The following is a 21,116-nucleotide window of genomic DNA, read 5'->3' as shown; positions in this document are numbered from 1 at the left end:
GGGATCATGTCATCTCTGTCGCGCCCAGCAAGCTCCTAGAATTATAGGTTATATGTTATAAATATTGGGAGGGCACAATAGACACAGGTCGCAGTGCAGAGCCTCAATTATTTTCTATTCTATTTTAACAGTGGAGTAGTAACACTTTTTGTCCTCATATCAGTCATTTAGTATTTGGTTAATGAACTGATTCAACTTCTAAGAAAAAATACAAATAAAATATTAAGTTACATGGCAATGGAATATTTTCTTTGCTAAGCATCTTACTTCATACTGATTTTTTTAGGATTAGTTAAAGGAGAGATACATTTTTCTGCAAAATTTGTGTTTGGCCAGAGTTGCCACGTTATCATAAAAATAACTGTAATTTGAAAAATTAAACAAGAGCTCTTCATAAAAACAAAAGATTCCATACAAGAACTTGATCTTAATCGCTCATTTTGCTATGTAGCTATATACTATGGTACTCCGATATCGGCGATTTAGACAATTTCTCGGGGAGAAAAGAACGTGTGCGTCAGATCGATGTCTCAAAGACTGAGGAACTAATATACAGTCAGACAGACGGACAAGCTCGTCATGTAGACCATTTATGTATATATATTTTATAGGGTCTCCAACATTCCTTTTAGTTTTTACAAACCTCGTGGCAAACTTAATAAAAAAATTAATCGGCTTCATGAAATTTATAATACCGATATCGGTATAAGATATATCTGACATTCATACTGATTCACTGTTTCACTGCTGGGATATTGTTCTGCCCACCATATACAAAGTGTACGTTTGTACGTTTACACATATGAATTTTAAGTATGTACCAAGGTTCCTCTACACTTCTGTAAACTACTCACTACTCCACTTTTGGATTCTGAAGTTTTTCCTACTTCTTAAGAGGCTTAACCAGCTTACCCATTCACATGTCTCATAAATTCGCCTACTTTATGATGTCTTCGTATATGGTTATGGCTTGACTTCGTAATTAAGTGAAGTTGGCTGTGTTTAGCTAACTACACAAGTAGCTGAAGATTATGAGCACACGTTGGAGGATTAAATTTTTACCACTGTATGCTCTAATGATAGAAATAGTATGTTTTTAAGTCGTAAAAAATGTATACGCAATATTTTTCCAAGCTTTTATGTTGTGTTTTTTTGTTTAAAAACATTTAGCTCCCTCTTTCCATAAATATACACACAAAAAATTACAACTCTGAAAAATTGCTTTTTCTCTGCAGATGCATCAAATATAAATTCTATTGGCATTTGCCGCTTTTCAGTTAGCTAAAAAGTAAGTAAGTTAGTAAGGAAGTGTACACGTTCGTGGCTTATTGGCAGTTTCGTCTTTATGAAAAAGTCCGTTGATGCCGCGTGAGCGTTCGTGCGTGTAACGGAAAAACGAGAAATGATAAGAACCGCTGTAGCAATGAGTAAATAACTGTTTATGTATTCCCTTTCTCTTTAAATATTCGCAAATAGCGCTCAAATTGTGAAGGAGTTTTCTGGCTAAGCCTCTTCCACCCAAGCTTTTACTTTACTTCTTTCTTGTTTAAGGCATCTATGTATGGAATGTAGGGCCAGTCGAGGAGCAAAATTAAATTTAATTTTATGTTATTTGATCAACTTTTGACCATCATGTGGCACCCCTATAAGTAGAAATAACAGCAAGGAAATAAAAACTGTTTGTTCATGGACCCAGCAGATTTCAAAAATGTGTTGCTGGTTTCATTGAGTGTCTGGTGTGTATGACTTTGGTATACTTTCTCGACATCCAAGCGAAAGTATCAAGAGGGTGTATATGTATACATATGTAAGTCAAGTACAAGTAAAGTCCATCAAGTTTGGAAAAATGTTGTTCAAACTGAGGGGCAGTGAGTAGAAATAAGTGAAAAAACGGTTAAGTTCGCCTGTAACCGAACATTTATACACGCGCTCTGTGGGGAGATATCAGAAAGATTTGTTCCAGTAAGTTAGATCGATTTGACTGCAGTATTTTGTCATATACATATGTACATACATATATGAAACCTATTTGGGATCCACACCCACTATTTAAAATTTTTTAGTTCTCTGGTGTCCCTTACTACTGTACTTTCCTGTATTAAATTGCAGTGTTTTTCTTAGTTACGAGAAGAGTTATTCTTATCTCGTGTCAATCTTGATTCTTTCATTGAAGAAATGGAAAACAATTAAAACTCTCTGACTAAATTTTGTCTACCGAATGACAAGAGTTGGCGAGAATGTAATAAATTTAGCTTTACTTCTTCTCTTTCTTCATTCATTCTAAACATAAGTTTTAAAACTTAAGTGGTTGGAGGCTTGCTGTGCTGTGTGCCATCCTTTAACCCCAAATTTATTTACAAAATTTGTGTGATTTATTTTGAAAAGCGAAAATAATGGGGAAAGAAAAGAAAAACATATCCAACACCTAATTAAATTTCCGGTTACCCTACTCCAGGTGCAGGGAGACCTTTATTGTGCTTACAAGTAAATTAAATTTGTACACCAAATGAACTTTGACACACTTAAGATCAAAATTAAAAATCCAACACTAAATAAGAAAAAGAAAGAAAGCTTGCATTGACTTAACCCTTTCATACTAAAGTGTAAGTTAAATCAATATTTATGGCGCTTGCTGAGGTAAAGTGCGGTTCTTAAGCATATACTCAACAGCCACTAGACTGAGAAGATAAAAGCAGTTAGGTTAGGTTAGGTATGAAGACAGGTTATTTAAATTTCTATTTAGCAGAATATTACTAATTTAATAATATTTTACAATGGTGATAGGAAATAAATGTTGGTCTTTATCTCGTTCTCTCTTATTATATGTTAGTTCTCATACCCGTTATTTTGATCTGCTGCATTCAGAACGAACTTGTATTGGATAAATGCCAATGTAAGGAGTCATTCAGCAGGAAACGGTCGGATGATTTGAAATTTTGTTTAACATTACCGGTTGAAGTCTGGGTTATATGAAGATTACATTTTCTAGATATTATCAAGAAAATAAGTAAATGGATCTGATAGTGTGCGGGAACAGACGTCTTACTAACATAGGGGGGTATTCTGGTCTAGAAATTTAAAAAAATCGATTTTTTTTTTATATTTTCAAAGTTTAACTATTCAAGAATATGTGTACAAGAGGATTTTTCAAAATTCAAATTATTTTCGGAGATATAGGCATTTTTTTGACCCGGCATCCAAACTGGTTCGGCCGGAACTAATCGAACAAAAGACTTTACGCGAAACTTTAAACGCGTTTTTCTCAAAACTGACTTTTTCGGAACGATACCCACGATTTCTCAGGTTCTACTGGACCGATTTACTTGAAATTTTTATAAAGTCTTCTTTATAGGCTTGTCTACGGTTGGAACTAGCCCCATCCCCAAATTTTTATTTTTATTATTTTTACAAAATTCGAAATAATCAGAAAAAGTGATTATTTTTTTTGGCAGTCGCCATTTTGTGAAACAAATTTTTTCCCACTTTTCCGTAGTTCCGGCCATTGCAATATTATTCTAGATTAATAATCTTGTTTTTTTTTTGGTTCCAGATAACTAGGAGAGTTGAAATCATGGGTATGGTCACGTGGAAATTTTTAGAGACCCCCCACTTCGTCAGCTCATAATTTTTTAAATTTTTTACTTTTTTTAGTTTTTAATTTTTTTCTGTACTCTTCTAAAATTAACAAATAACTAATAAAAAAATGGATAGTAAAAATATTAATTGCCTTTTTTACGACACTTTAAAATTACCTGAAATTCATAACCAGAATATATACATTCCACTGCCAAATGCAGAGTCTAGGAACCGCTTAATGCAGTGGTGTTGAACCTTAAGGGGGTATTCTAGTCTAGAATTTTGAAAAAATCGATTTTTTTTGCATATTCTTAAAGACTGGACCTTTAAGAATATATTCCCCAAAGAAATTTTTAAAATTCCTATTATTTACCGACTTATAGCTATTTTAGTGACGCAGCGTGCAAACCGGCTGAGTTAGACTCAAATCTTTAATCGCGTTTTTCTCGAAACTACTATTTTCAACACTTCTGACATGATTTCTCAAGTTCTAATGAACCGATTAACTTGAAATTTGGTGTGTTATGTATCTCTCTATGGTTGGAACTAGGATTTTTAAAAAATTTTGATCTTTGGCAAAAAACGGGCGCAAAAATTCAAACAGTCGCCATTTACTGAAGCATTTTTTTTTTATTTATCCTAGTTCAGACGATAACGGCATTTATAGTGATTAATGTTTTTTTTTGTCAGATCAAAAAAATCGTGTCAAACAGTCGCACCATTTAAATTATCACAAAAATTTTTTTTATTTTTTTTGTTCAAAATATAAATAAATATCTGATAAAAAATTGGATAGTAAAAATGTTCTTAGTTTTTTTTTTTATTGGACTTTAAAAAATGCCGTTAAATAACATTTCTAGACTAGAATACCGCCTTAAGCCTTATAATTGCAAAGGTTTGTTACCCTCTGCCCTCTAGGCGAACAAAATTTAGTGGAGAAATATAGAAGATGACAACAGATTTGAATAGAGTGCGGGTTTGAAGTGAACTGAACTTGATCCATGAAAAAAATTTATCTATAAGTTTGAATTTTAAGTTTAATAAGTTTTTCACGATCAGCTACGAAATTCCAAATCAAACTCTAACGAAAGCAAAGCTTTCTTTTGACCGATTTTTATTGGAATAGAAAAACATGCTATTTAATAATTTATCTTTAATAGTATTGAATTACGTCTTACTGGGTGAATATAGTGAACCGAATATAAAGGCGCTCAAGGATTCCTGGAACGTATGGTGGATATAATATATAATCTGACTTACCAAACAAACGGTGTTGCAAGCAAATTTTTGAACGCCGATCGTAGGAAGGAGAACTTCCAAGGCTTTCATACCAAGTTGACTACTGAAAAGACCCGAAGGCACCATCATATGTCTAGAATTGTAGTCATGATTATTTCGAATGAATGATTTTCATGATCTTGAGGGAGGCTTTTCAAAGTAATCTTTCTTTTTTAAACCACATAAGTATAAATATTCCTACAACGTCTCGGAACTGTCATTTGAAATACCTGATGATTTCTGCAAACAAATCTAACGTTCAATGGCAATCGACTACGAGAGTAAAATAGTTCCTGACCAGCCCATAAAATGGTCTGCAAACTAGTTCAAAAATCTAATGAGAAAGTCGACAACAAATTACTATCACTCAATAATTTTTTTGAAGAATTTCGGCTGATTTTTGAAAGCGTTCGGACAGTTTTAAAATATGTTTTTTTTTATATACAAAACTTGTTACTTGCCCTTTATGGCAGGAATTATTAAAGGGTATCTTTATTAAACGTCTTAGACGGAGGAAGGTTTCTTTATACCATAAATAAAGTGGAACCCGTCAAAGTTCCACCAAATCCCACATATTTTTGCCTTAAATTATTATTAACATTAGAGATTGGGTATTTCTTCTGTCATGTGCTCAATTATTTTTGTATGTAATTTATGGACGTTAAGCTTGCGGCATCAGCATCTTCATTTCTCTTAATTAATTAGTTCCTAAATATCTGGTTCTGAGAGCAAAGGCAAAAAGTCGTTGACTAACTATTGGCGGAAATGCTTGGATATATATATAAATAAATACCCGTGAAAATTTATGCACACACTGGGTAGTATTAGGGTGGTCATTAAGTATAAAAAAGAACATTAAGGTGGTAATTAAATGTTAGAATGTTGCATCATAATGGTTTTAAATTGAAATATTATGAAAGTAGTTAGCAGAATGCTTCTTATTGACAATAAATAAGCATTAGGGTGTGCTCTAAAATCTGATATATTATTATTCAGGTGTACTTAAATTACCAAAAAGAAACATTAGCGAGTGCTTAAATTCGCATATTTTTGGATCGCCCTAATGCAGTCAAAGCATGGATTTGTTTACCGTAAATGGCAATATAAACCATACATTCATATTAAGCAGCAAATCAATTCGATTCTAATTAATGAACAGTTTACTGACATCGATGGCATATATCTATGTACATACATATATACATATACATATGTACATATGTGTTTATAATATTGGTTTTTATACCTTCATTAGCTTTTTGTCCAAATATTGCAGTGTAAGCGGAAACAAATGATTGTAGGAAAACGTGCTTTGCTTGAAGACATGTACTCGGCACACACACACATCGCAAAAGTATATAAGACAAGCCAGCGAACAAGTTGCTTAACAAATTTCTTTCTTAACGCAGCCAATATTGTTTTTGCGTTGGAGCACCGAACTATAAAATTTTATTTGAGCTGCCGATTCATCATTTCTTTTTGTATGTTCTTAACATATTTTATGTATATATGTATGTATGTATATGTAGTATATAGTTTGTATAAATATATAGTACTCGAAAATTGTAAACAAACTACAAAATTTTTTTATTTATCAATTTTCGTCGCCTTCAAAGAGATACACTTATGCCAACGATTTTTCTAGTTCACCGACTGATGTTTTCACGCAAACGCCTCAACACGGCCAAATAAAAGTCCTTATTGATCGTCTAGCCTTCCGAAACAAATTCATGATGCACCAAAACACCAATATTAAAAAAAAAAAAACAATGAGCATCTCTTTAATATTTGAGCGGATTTGGCGTGGTTTTTTGGTTTCGGCGCGTTTTTCCCCTCCATTCCTACTATTGTTGACTTGTTAGCATGTCAAACTCATATACCCGTGCCTCATCGCTAGCTATAATGCTCTCCATGAATGTGGGATCAGAATTCGTACAATCAAGTATGTTCAAAGAGACCTGTTTAAGATAATATGTCGAGCAAGACCGCGCTTCATACCCAAAATATCCACCAAAATCATTCGAACGGATTCACGAGAGATGCCAAGTTCTCTTGCCACCTCTCTACCACTTGCTTGACGATTTTCAAGCACCATATCCGTCACTTTTTTAGTATTTTCATCAGTTGATGAGGTCGAAGGTCGTCCAGAAAGAGGCATGTCTTTAATGATGTTTTTAGCGTCTTTGAAGGCTTTGTACCACTCGTAGGCTTGTGTTTTTGATAAAACTGAATCATCGTTAGCGTTTTCCAACATTCGCAACTATTCTACACACGAAATTTGGTTAAAAATACAAAATTTGAGACAAATTCTTTGTTCGATATTTTTATCCATTGTAAACATTGCACCGCACTACTGAGGTGTACCGACTTGAGCAGCTGATGCAAACAAACTGGTTGACAGATCGCGTTCATATTTTTCATAGTAATTAAGGACAGTCCCACCAACTTAGAAAAATACATTATTTTGAAATATCATTTGCAACGGGGAGTTTAATTACAATTTCCTTTCCAATTTGTCACAATGTATATAATATATATATAATGTACATACCATCCACTCTTATGAAGAAAACTATTTACACTTACAAACAGAGCCCATAAGTTAATTCGTTTTGGTCATTCATTATTTGTTCACAATTATGTTCGGTTCTGTGTACTTTGATTGTCTTCCGCCAGAATGTGAGACATTAGTGACGCCTAATAACAAGACATGGACTCAACCATTTTGGGCGCAAGTGGTTGTGGTCATATCTTTTATACACATATATATACAAACACCCTTATACACAAGTTTATGTACATGAAAGTACGTATTTCGAAAGGTAACTAAGCAAACTTCAGCTTTTCAGCGAGGAATTTGACGAACTCTTAGCGGGGGCTCACCTGTATGTGCCCTTACCAGTGGCGCTGTTGGCAGGTGGGCACATTTACCCGGGCACTTAACCTCCCACTGTCAGCATATTGAATACAAATACAATTATAACTGTAATAAAAGTGAGAATGCGACGTTGGCCTGTAGGAAAAGAATGTTATTTGCTGCTTTGTTTTGTGGAAGCATGAAACACTTTTCGAAATTTAGAATCTACCCAATTTTGCTCAAAGCAAATTTAATAACAATCGTCTTATTTAAATTACATATGTATGTATGTATGTATATAAGTACTAACATATAAGTGTATAGAAATATAAAATTTAATTACAGCGAAATTGGTACATTGTAACGAAAATTATGTAATTGTTGTTGTTGTAATAATATTTTAATGATAATTATGTTGGTACATTTGAATGCGACTTAATCACAGGGCATTTTGAAGTTAACATTATCCATGCTCGAGTAGTTCAGGAAAATTCAAATTTCTAAGTTCTTTCGCCTGCTGTTATTGTAACCGCATTAGAAGACCAAAAAAAAGTCGTTCATGCTTCCTCGGAACCTAACAATCTCGCCTACTAAAGCTACCATATTAACTAACTGGATGAAAGAGTACAGACTTGACCTTAATATTGCAGTCGATGGCGTTAAATTTCGACTGTGAATAACCCGAAGATTTTAAGTGTGACATTCAATAGTCTGTGTTCCTTCACTCTTCACACAACCACGATTGTTGTCAAAGCCGCAACAAAATCTTCAAGTCACTAGCTGGCAGCACATGGGGAACAGACAAAGAAACGTTGTTGGCAACATACAAGGCAATCGATTGGCCGGTTCTTAATTACGCTGCATCAATATGGTCTCCTGAATGCAGTGAAGCGCAGACGAGGAAGCCACAGAGTGTCAGAACACTGCACTCCGGACTAAAACAGGATGGCTGTTGATGGCGAACAACTGCTCAGCGAGGCCCGTATGCTCCCAGCTAAGAAACATAATGAAATCCTCTTCAAGCAGTTTTATTTCGCAGAAATCATCTCAGCAGTCAATTGCTAGGAGTATCAATAGGCCATTTCCTCAATTACGTCGACGACATCAAACTTCGGAGGCAACCAATTTCCAACAAGCACTGACTGTCATTCACAGTGGAGCCACCAACACCTTCACCGGCTTCCTCTCTGTGAACAGCGTACTTGGAGCCGAATCACCACCCATCGAGTCGAAGACCTCGAAATGCCGCGAGAAAAGAGAGTCTCCTTGCGTAGCTTCGTTCTGGATACTGTAGCAGGTTAAACTCCTACCTTATTCAGAATAAACCCCGGTGTATCTAATATATAATATGTTCAGTGTGCAGTGAGTCTCCGCATGGCACTGGCCACCTCTTTGAATGCTCCACTAACCCCACTCATCTGACATCCTTCTACCTTTGGTCTGACCCCTTCGAAACAGCACGTTCTTGAGCCTACCGTTGGATGACGTCGACGAAGACTTATCTAATCCTTACTATCCAAACGGGGATTAGGTATCCGTAATAACAACATCAACCAAAAAATTTTTGGAATGCTGCCGAGTTAAAGTCCTTTTCCGCTTCTAAATCCGGATCTGCTTAGGTTTAACATAACCTGCTCTCATGAGACCTACGGTTAGCGTCCCAGATCTTTAAATTAAATTTCCTAGGCTGCGCCGAAGCTCTAATAACCTAGAAAAGTGCATTTCTTATAGTATAAAAGGGTATACAGAACTTTAATCTTGATTTTGATTGTTCAGGACATTATAGCATTTTCTTGGACAATAATCTAAGTTCCTGAAAAGGAAAGTATGTGCGCAAAATTTCAGATTAGTTCGCGTATCTAGACATATAGACCGAAGAATAAGGCCGTCGTATTGCCAAAGATCGCTCGAGGGTTAAAAATTTCAGATTAGTTCGCCTATCTAGACGTATGGACCTCAGAATAAAGCCGTCGTATTGCCAAAGGTCGCTCAAGAGTGAAAAGATTCTAGTAAATTGCATACATAACTGCGCATTTATGACTGTTTTTCTTCGAAACTCTTTTTTACTTAAAAATACCTCAAATTAACACTTGAAATATGCAACAATTTCTATTTACTTCCGCTCCTTCCTACACCTTCGAATTAATTCTATTTTAGTGCACGTCTAATGGACAAAATACCATTACACTGTGTAGTGAGTAGGCCGCATGAAATGCCACATAATTATTTGTGTTGCTATAATTGGGTAACTACATATATGCGTATTGGCTTTATAAACCCTTTCGTATTCACAGAGTATTCAGTTAGTTGACCTCAATCTATCATCTTTGATTGACATGATATGAGTCGATCTAACGGAAGTGATACGTGATAGTGTGAGTGGGTGCGGAATTGATATTCTTTGATGTGGACATTTGTAAAACAAAGGTTGCTGTCAAAATAATGAGAGTAGCAAGTAAAAGCCTTGACAGACGGCAGCGTTAATCCGGATTAACTGCGCACTAAATCAGATCCAAATTTGTAGGTGACAGACGGCAGCTATGAGAGTTTGAAGCTCTCATAAACAGCTCATTGTCCTTTTTATAATATTTTCTATGAAAATTGATAGAAGATAAACCTTGCAGTTGTTAGCCGACCAATTTTTACCAAACCATTTTTTATTACAAAAGCATATCAACATATTATTTTTAAAACTGCATCATAACATAGAAGTTTTATTGATATTATATTGAGAATTTGATAAACAGCTGTCAGGGTTGCTTGTATTTCATTCACAATAGATGAAAATTGGCCATTTTTAACAATGTTGCCAACGAAAATCTCACAAACTCCCTAAAATTTTGATTGAGTTATGTTTGGATTCAGCTAACGGAAGCTGATAACTACCTGATATTGATCCCAAAAAATGCAATTAATCTGGTTTAACGCTGCCGTCTGTCAATGCTATAACCCCGCATTTTTTGGAAGAACATTTATTATTTGATTTAATAAAATTATGGAAAAGAGAATATAGGGCAAATTAATTACATTGTAAACAAAATGTGGAACTATGCCTATTTCATATTTAAATAAATCAATAAAATAAAGATTATATTGCTAATCGGTGAAATAAAATTTATTGACTGCATATACATATAGTGTAGCCACATCTTAAAAAAATTTTTCTTTAATAAAATTAATATAAAATTAATGAGATAACTGAACTATGGGATATCAAAAAGAATTATTGGAGCACCAAAGTTGCAAATTTACATATATAAGCTGGGTGGCCACCCGTTCTTCAAATCGAACAAGGACAATGTATTCGGTTCTTTAGTATATTAGAAAGGTGGTATAAGTATGCTTGAGATCAAAATTAATTTCACGAAATGATGCCACGTGCTTGAAACTTTTAAAGACAGTTAAAGAGTTAAAGTAAAAATTTCCATTTGTAGTTTGTTCTATTGTAACAGTAGCACGCTTCTTCTTATCTGCTAAAAAGTCATGAAAATATCACGAAATACACAAAAATTATTATCAAGTAATTTCAAAGTTGTTTATTAGTTCAAATGAAATATTCTGAGTGATTTTCCACGAACTCATTATTGAGCTTATTCGTAAATTGTCGCGTAATAGTCGTAAATATGGCTGCAGTTGTCTGGTTGAGGTCTGCTTCTAGTCAAGCAAAAATTCTCCAAAACTTTTCAAGATCATGTTGAACAGTTTTACCTTGCGTATACTAAAGTTTAAGGTTAATGGCACGAATTATGTAATTCTTGATAAAAAATAATAAATAGCGTCGTGGGTTCGCAATAAAAAAAATAATAATGCAGTACAGAAAATGTAATATAATTGTAATTGCTCGCCAATAATTGTGGCTCACTTCAGAGCATAGTAATGTGTTTCCAAATTTTTTTAAATTGTTATTTTTATATGTGTAAATATGTTTTTTTTTTTTAATTTTCTTTAATTTAACAGCTAGCTATTTGAAAAATAATTGCAACAATGTATATGCTTTAACCAAACTATTTTGCTTTGAGTACTATGCTTCAACATTTCATTAATTATAAAAATAAAGTCAAATCATTTTTTCCTAAACAGATGGCAACACTATTAAAAATTGTGAAATAGCAAAATTTTTTAAACTGTCAGCATGTCACACAAATTGTAATATTTCTGTAATCTTCAAAAATTAATTGCATTAATTATTCTAAACAGGTGGCAACTCTCATAAAAAATACGCTCAGCTTAAATTAAACAGTATGTTCCACAAATTGTATTATTACATTCACCTTAAAATATTGATTGCATTATTTTTTCTAAACGTGTGGCAACTCTATTAAAAAATGTAATACTACAAATTTCCTTACACTATCAGAATGTTACACAAATTGTACTATTGTATTCACCTTACAAATTTTATTGTACTAAATTTCTAAACAGGTGGCAACTCTCTACAAAAAAAAAAGTTGAGCTCCAAACGCCCTTCAAGTTTTTTAGTTTGAGACCGGTATTTTTGTGTTAATTTAACTTATTATATAAATTGTTTTTCTAAAATGTCCAAATAGGTGGCAACATTTTTAATTTTATTTTTCTAATAATTACACAACGAAATTGTTGCAATAGTTTTTACTTGAAATATCTATTATAATTTTTATCTTTGTTCCATTGTTTAAAATTTGCAGCACAGTTCAATCGACTCACCCTTTATAGTTAGTAGAAAACTGCATGCACATAGCTACTTGTAGTAGCTATCTTTTAATATTGTGAAGCAGATAAACCCAACAGCAGCGGCAAGTGGCAGATGGATATTTATGAGTAGGTAATAAAAAGAAAGTCTCGATATTACGTATCACTTGCGAGTCTGCAGCGAGGCTGCCTCGCTTCACTCCACATAAAGTGCACATGACAACTCATAAACGTCCTTTATCAAAGCACAACAACTACAAAAGCGATGGAAAGGTTAAAAAATAATAGTAGAGCACATACCCAATGTGTATTGCAAAATATTTCTCAAGGTCAAGTATATGTGCGCATGTTAAGATTTTGTATTTGCCCAAGGATTTGTAATGGGCATTAGGGTAACCGTTATTTCCCAAGTTGATTTTTTTTGCAGAGGTCCAATAAAATTTCCGTTTTGGTTCTACAAATTTACACAATGTAAACAAGCTCTTTATTTTATATTTAAATCGTAATTTATATGGGACACCATGTCGTATGAGCAACACAAAGTTTATAAGGCACTTGTATGAACACTCAATACATTTGTTGTATAATTTTTACTGCGTATAAGATTTAAAGAAATATTTTTTTGAAAAAAATCTGTAAGATCTTTTTTGTGGAACCGAAATTTCTGTATTAGAATAACAGTTTTTCAAAGTCCAATGTTATATGTATGGGAAAAGGATATTAACATAGGCACTATTAGAAATGAGTATTAAGATCTTGTTTATGTTGGATACTTTTTTAGGGCAAAAATTGAAGCTTCAGGGGATGCTTGAAAATTAAAAAAGGATCAACTTGGAAATAATATATACATATATGCCTGTTAGATTTGTATATGAATATTGTATTTTGGTTCAATAACAATAACCACAAAATCGTTGTTAAACTTCAGTTCAAAAGTTTCAAAAGTTTCTTAGGTCAAAACTAATCTGATTATTTGTTTAAAAAATGTACTAAAACTAAGCCTTACTTTCAACTGCATTATTTGCTCTCTTTATTTTCCTTTTTCTTATTACAATATATATATATATATATGTGTGCAGGCCATAATATCTCCAATTATATGTATTTTACTGCCGACAAATATTTCTTAAGTGCTAGTTATATAAGAATGCACATACATATATATGCACTTGTATATTTACATCATTTTTATTCGAGCTTCTAATTTGTCATAAATTATTCCACGCCTATTGTGAACCATTATTCAAACTCAACAAGTTTGCGTGTTTATGACACACAAATTAATTCAAGAATGAAAAAATTGTACACATGCACATATGTAACATAAGAATATATACCAATATATATGTATGTACATATGTGAATACGCAAGTGTATGCGTGAGGGTCAATGTAGGGCCTTTCTTCTAAAAAAATCCACTCACAATTGTAAATAACTGGGTACAAGCAATAATTCACCACTCGCAAGCACACATACTTGTACGTTCCTACACTTACGAATCATATATTTCTTGTATTTCACATTCAGTTAACACAATTGAGTGCTTGAGTTATGTCCTTCAGTATTTCTGTGTATGTGTTTCTATTGACCACCCTTCTTTACAGTTTTACTGTCATTTCCCTGACACTTTCACACGTATACACATACCTATTGGCATCGCCAGTGATTTCAGTTTACGCACGCCCGTTTATGCTTTAGCTGAGATTACAGCACTTCTACTCATGCTTGCAACAGCAAAAAGTTTAGTACAAAGTTTATTAAGCGGAATTTATATTCTTCTATGTCAAATTGGATGAACATGGTAGTTCTCTTAAAGCTGCTGCTGAGTTCAGACTCCATGTTAACACGAATATGGCATAATCTTAGTTAGATTAATCGAGCTAGATTTATACAACTTACTTCTAAAAATGAATGGAAATATATATATGATATATGAGAGTAACGATGGCCATGCTCTTCTGTGACAAGACTTTCATGTTGAGTTATAAATAAATGGCGTATAGTGAGCTTTTGATCTATTTGACAACTTTTTTGACGCAAGTGTATCTCAGCGCAGTAACAAATTGGGCAGTCGGAAGTGATCTCGCCATCAACCCAAATAAAACCTAGATGGTTTTATTTACTAGAAGATATAAGATCCGTCTAGAATTCATTCCGGATAGGGAGCTTTCATGGAAGCCGAATATCGAAGGGACAGCAAAAAAGACATCGATTGCCTTATACTGCAGTGTTGGTGCCATTGGAAAAAGGTGGGCTCCTTCACCGAAAGGGGTCCTCTGACCCTACGACACCATAGTCAAGCACATTATGTTCTATGGAGTCTTTATATAGAGGAAGGCTCTAGAAAAGACGTGCGGTCAATTAAGGCATTCCAGTAATTCAGTTTTCTTGGATATTAAAAAAAACAAGTAAATTAGATTAGTAGTTCCTGAAATATGGTTTTTGGTCCAAAAGTGGGCGACGCCACGCCCGTTTTCAATTTAAAAAAAAAAGCCTGGGTGCTGCTTCCTTCTGCCATTTCTTCCGTAAAATTTAGTGTTTCTGACGTTTTTTATTAGTCGGTTAACGCACTTTTAGTGATTTTCAACATAACCTTTGTATGGGAGATGGGCGTGGTTATTATCTGATTTCTTCCATTTTTGAACTGTATATGGAAATGCCTGAACGAAACGACTCTATAGAGTTTGGTTGACAAAGCTATAGTAGTTTCCGAGATATGTACAAAAACTTAGTAGGGGGCGGGGCCACGCCCACTTTTCCAAAAAAAATACGTCCAAATATGCCCCTCCCTAATGTGATCCTTTGTGCCAAATTTCCCTTTAATATCTTTTTTTTATGGCTTAGTTATTACACTTTGTAGGTTTTCGGTTTTCGCCATTTTGTGGGCGTGGCAGTGGGCCGCTTTTGCCCATCTTCGAACTTAAACTTCTTATGAAGCCAAGAAATACGTGTACAAGTGTTTCGATCTGATATCTCGATTTTTACTCAAGTTACAGCTTGCACGGACGGACGGACGGACAGACAGACATCCGGATTTCAACTTTACTCATCACCCTGATCACTTTGGTATATATAACCCTATATCTGACTCTTTTAGTGTTAGGACTTACAAACAACAGTTATGTGAACAAAACTATAATACTCTCCTTAGCAACTTTGTTGCGAGAGTATAAAAATTAAATCAAAAGTGGTCCGGTCACATGGACAATATAATGCTTTGTGTGAAGTGTCCTAAACATTTAACCCCTTCAACTCCAAAAGGGATGAAAATTAAAATAATAGCTACGTTGTTGAAATATTTCCCATGACAGACGTACTACAAAAGTACTCAAAGTCTTACTGGAGCGCACATTGAACAAATTGCCGACTTGGGTTGCAACGGTTGTCTATGTAATTATGTCTATGTCATTAACATACAATTACTGCATTTTAACATTAAACATTAAGTGCAAAATATATAAAAAATATTAATAACAATAGCTTTCAAAGTTCTACGCTTTTAGGCACAAACAAGTCAATGATTAATTCAATTTTCTATACACGTATTGCGGACCGCCTGTAACTTGAGCTAAATTTATCATAATGTAATTTCCCCTACTACCACTGATACAACTTAATTAGTACTTTATGGTTGAATAATAATCCAAAGTTCTTATGGCTAGGATCGATAAACACATGACGACAGTCAAACAGAAGGCAGCAGAACATCTCACATGACAGTTTGGCTAATTGACTTCAAATGCAACAAAATACTATATTACTTTTGTTAAACATGTCAGTTTAGTTAACTTGAAATGCGTTAGCATTCGCATTTGAACTTACGACTATATAGTTTGCCTTAGAACGTCGAAAACTGAGCGGTTTTGTTCTGGTACTCTTATAGAAAACTGAAATTTTGTATTTTTGGAGAAACATGTATGTATATATGCTTGGCAAATTTGTTTGTGAGTTCGAAAGTTTTGATGAAATCTTAGAGAAGGCAACCAGAACTTACACAACAGTTTGTTCAAACAGCCAATTTTTTTACTTTTTTAATGCAAATAAAGAAGTATCTACTCACTGAGTCTATGTGGATACGAAAACGCTTAACGAAATCAAATTTTAGTCGAAAAAAATACAAATTGTATCACTGTGACTAAATAAACGTATTAACTAATTTCATTCAAATCCAGTTCTCACTATTTAGTCAAACTACTATGATGTACCATATGATCAAATTTGATTCGGAAAACCGAACTGGTATATAAAAAGTTTATCCGTAGATTTTTTCTATGGAAAAAATTGACTCAGGAATTAGCTTGCAATTTTGCCTTTCCATTAGAATCACAGTTACGGAATCATTGAAAATATTACAGAAGTGTTTTGGGGAATAGACTTTATCTGAAACATAAGTATCGGTGTAACACAAAGCAATCAGTAAAGGTGAGATCAGCGAAAATTCGTGCGAGTCTTCCGTTCATCTCTGTTAATGACGATAATATCGAAAAGATTGAAGAAGCAGTGTGTGAAATGCTTGGCATCAAAGAGATAGCTGGGGATGTCAACATTTCTGATGGATTGATTTAGCTGTTTTGGTTAATGTTTTGGATGTGAAACGTGTCAATGCTAGACTCGCAAAAGAGATGCTTAACAGCGTAGCTGAGGGCGTTCATCAAACGAATCATTAATGGCGACGAGCCTTGGGCTTATCAATACGACATCGAAACTGCTTAACAATGTTGCCTGGCATTCCGAAAATGAGCCGAAACCGAAAACACCACATCAAAGTTGGTCAAAAATTAGAGTGATGTTCATCGTTTTCTATTTATTGTAGTGTGGTTCTCCACAAATTCATTACACAGGATCAAATGATCAAAAAGGCCTACAACTTAACGGTTTTGAGGCGTTTCTGTGAAGCAATTCGTCGTAGACGACAAAATTTTGGAGTGAATTTTTCACCCCGATAATTCGTCTTCGTATTCTAGCATGATTGTGATCATAGCTCGCTTATCTTTATCGTCAGAATTGGCTCCCTGAGATCTCTCTGATTTTGAAGCTGCAAATTCCGAATCGAGAAACGTAACATGAGTACAATGAAACCATTAAAAGTCATTACCTAAAAAGTTACAAGCCTTATAACAAGTGTATCGAAAATTGGGTGAAGCGTTATCAAGCTTACTATATATTGGCAATGTGTATTACGTGAAAATGTTTTTTTTTTTGTCATTCCCACACTTTACAGTTGATATGAGTGTATATTTCAATTCCCCGGGGTAAATGATATTTCAAAAAAATGTATTTTACTAAGTTGGTAGGATTGTCATTAATTATTATGCCAATATGAGCGTGATCTGTTAACCAGTTTGTTTACAGTTCAGTGCTCCTTAAGTTGGTATACCCCAGCAGTTCATTGCGATTTTTACAATATGTAGATAAAAATATTAAAAAGAGAATTTGTCTCAAATTTTGTATTTCTAACGAAATTTTGTGTCGAGAATTGTTGCGAATATTGGAAAAGACTTGCGGTGATTCAGTTCTATCAAAAACACAAGCCTACAAGTTGCACAAGCCTTCAAAGACGGTCAGAGATCGTTGAAGACATGCCTCGTTCTGGACGACCATCGATTCGATCTCTTCAACTGATGAATATATTAAAAAAATGAAGGATATGGTGCTTGAAAATCGTCAGACAAGTGTTACAGAGAAGGTGAGAGAGCTTGACATCTCTCGCGAGTCCACTCGATTGATTTTGGTTGATATTTTGGGAATGAAACGCTGCTCGACTTGTCTCGTTAAAGCTCCACATTCATGGAAAGCATTATAACTGCCGATAATACATGGTTTTATGAGTTTGACATACAAACAAGTCAACAATCCTCAGAATGTGGGAAAAAAACGAGCCGAAACCAAAAAACCAAAGACGCTCAACAATCAAGGTGATGGTCATTGTTTTTCTCGATATTCATGGTTTGGTGCATTCATGAATTTGCTCCGGAAGGACAGACGGTCAATAAGGAGTTTTATTTGGCCGTGAAAAAGTTTATTAAAATTTTTAGTAGAATTTAATTTTTTATTGTTTTTTTAAGTACAAAATTTTCATTCAATTTTTTTTTTTCTTTTTTAGATAATGAATATAATATTTGTCAATAATTTTTTTTGTTGAAATCGCGATTCCTAAAACATTTTAATTAAATTTTACAAAATATTGCTTATCTAAATTAATATTTTTAATAACTATACAATATTACTCACACAGGTTTAATGATGGTAATGAGGTAATTAAGACATTTAATAGTTTTTTTTATTTGGTGCCACTTTCTTGTTTACATCAATGTTGCCAAATACTTTAATTTCCAATGCTAAGACATCTATTTCACTTGTATCGAAATTTCATAGAATCAAACCTTTTTCTTTTTAATTATTTCAAATTCTTAATTATATATTTTTTATTCCAAAATGTTCTAGTAGTAAAATTTTGCAGCCACGCAGTTGATTTTTACGCTAAACGGCATCATATTTTTCCCTATAGTGTATGTTATAGCTTCAACATTTCATATTCAACACTTGCCAATACCGTTAATATAAACAAAATTAACAAAAATAAAATTTTCGTTTCATTGCCAACTATAATCTCAATTTTATTTATTTGAGCTCTTATTTTTCCCAACTTCCTTTCATATTTTCCATTTATTTTATTGATTCAAATATTTTTCTTTTCCTTTATTTTTTTTTGGCTTTATATTATATAGTATGATGAGTTTTTATGTACTATTCCATATATGTCTGTATGTAATTTAAGTGAATTTTTAGTCAAACTGCTTACCAAATGCTCTGCAAGCGCTAACACTTCTTGGCGTTTGAACTATAATTTTTATTATTTTTTACTATTTATTATTTATATTACATAACTTTATTTGTGTGGTGGAAACTATGTGGTTTTATGCGCGCTAAAGAATCATATTTATATATGTTTTCCGTTATTCACAATGAAATTTTATTTGCATATTTCAACACGATTTTTATCGTTCGAAATTCATGATTCTTTCCATTATTCCGCATTTATATTTCACCTTTTATTTGCACAGTTGGAAAACACTTTGTGAACACACAAAAAACACAACAAAAACACACATTAATTAAATGAGCATGTTGTTGTTTTATTTACGAAATTATTTATGTACAGCATATATTTATAACACGGATTTGTATATGTATGTGCCCTAAGGTATTTGTTTGCTTTTGTGTGCGTTCACAAAATTTGAATAATTCCAAGTGAACGCAACAGTTAACAGTTAACGGCTTAGTAGCTAAGTAATTGAAGCATTTTCCGGGCAAAAATTAAAAAAAAAGACTTCATTCCATCACGTGGTTTTCGCTTAGAAATCACATTTACAACAATAATAGCAACAACACAAATTCCAGCGGCAACTAAAGCTGTAACGGTTTTCTGCCTCTAAATCACTTTGTTGTTGCATATAATACGATTACATGTTTATATACACACATTCAAACACAAACGCCGCTTTTTTGTATGTGTGCGTGCTTCACTTTCTCAACACAATCACCTATTCATGACCTTTATCAGCCCGAAATTCTTACGACACTTAAACACAATTTGTTGCTACGTTCGCGCTAACGGTAACTAAAATAACCGCATACTTTTGCTGAATATCCGTTATAACGCGACCGTCTTGGTCGATATCTTGCTATCAACTGAATAACAACGAACAACCGCTATGATGACAGCAAGGAAAGCATACAAGCTTTTAATGTATGTGTGTGTGAAATAACAGTTATTCTTTCCAAATGGCAAGCAGTTACGTTCAAGCCACACGAACACGCAGTGTTGTATTTGTGATGTGTGTATGTAAAATTTTTTGGAATTGCTGCCAAACATGGCGCAACATGTTCCTACATGTTCGCTGTCGTTGTTGTGCTTCTCGTTTCATTCATAAATTGCGAGCAAACACGAAAGCTAATGTTATTCATACGCGGCTGCTCACCACCGGCTCGAATTGTAGAGAAGTGGAACCCATTGTGGAACGTAGTGTGCGAATGTGGTACGTATTTATGAAGTGCGATTCGATTTTTGTACATGGATGGAAAGTTTTACTGAAGTGTGGAACATACTCTTTAAATGTGGAACGTATTCCTTAAATGTGAAACGTATCATTCGTTGGTACTTGTGTCTCTTTAGTCTTGTTATGCGGCTTTTTTCAAGAAGAAACGTTTTATTTGAATTTGGAACGTATTCCTCAGATGTGGAACGTATTTATCGCTGGCACACAAGTTGTTGAAAGCTGTGTTTCGCAACTTTTGCTTGCACAAAATGCGCGCCAAACGCTTCTGTTAACACAGTCGATAGCAGCACTAGCAACGCATCGGTGACTGTGGTGGTGGTGGCAGGAAAACTTTCCTTCGCTACAATAGGGCGTTTGTTCAATGTCAAACACACATACATATGTATGTGAATGTGTGTATGTGGAGGAGCTCCACAGTGAAGGGAGTCGTATTTTCGCAGGCAACATATTTATGTTCGCTGGCGAATAATCCAAACAAATTAACTAAAATGTTTCCCTTTATGTCTCGACTCTTTCAGTATAAATATGACTGTGAGTGCAGAAATGTCGGATCACAACTCATCATATTTACTTATATACACATGTGTGTATTTGTAGAACTTTGAGATGTGACAAAAAAGCGTTTTGTTGTTTTAAGTAGGTATTCCCCAGCGTAAATAAAAATTAAAACAAATTTG

The 21,116-nt window shown here is 34.0% G+C and overlaps 1 protein-coding gene across 1 annotated transcript in view; it reads right to left on the bottom strand.

Moving 5' to 3' along the window:
* Nucleotides 1-19,238, bottom strand: part of LOC126762661 (gonadotropin-releasing hormone receptor) — a 29,041-nt gene extending 9,803 nt beyond the window's left edge. Inside the window, 1 exon segment of the mRNA XM_050479566.1 lies at nucleotides 19,182-19,238. The gene's annotated coding sequence lies outside the window, so the exon portion shown is untranslated.
* Between the last annotated feature and the right edge of the window lie 1,878 nt (nucleotides 19,239-21,116).

The sequence above is a fragment of the Bactrocera neohumeralis genome, chromosome 6, assembly GCF_024586455.1.
Source record: "Bactrocera neohumeralis isolate Rockhampton chromosome 6, APGP_CSIRO_Bneo_wtdbg2-racon-allhic-juicebox.fasta_v2, whole genome shotgun sequence".
Taxonomy (NCBI): domain Eukaryota; kingdom Metazoa; phylum Arthropoda; class Insecta; order Diptera; family Tephritidae; genus Bactrocera; species Bactrocera neohumeralis.
This window is presented reverse-complemented; position numbering and strand designations above follow the sequence as displayed.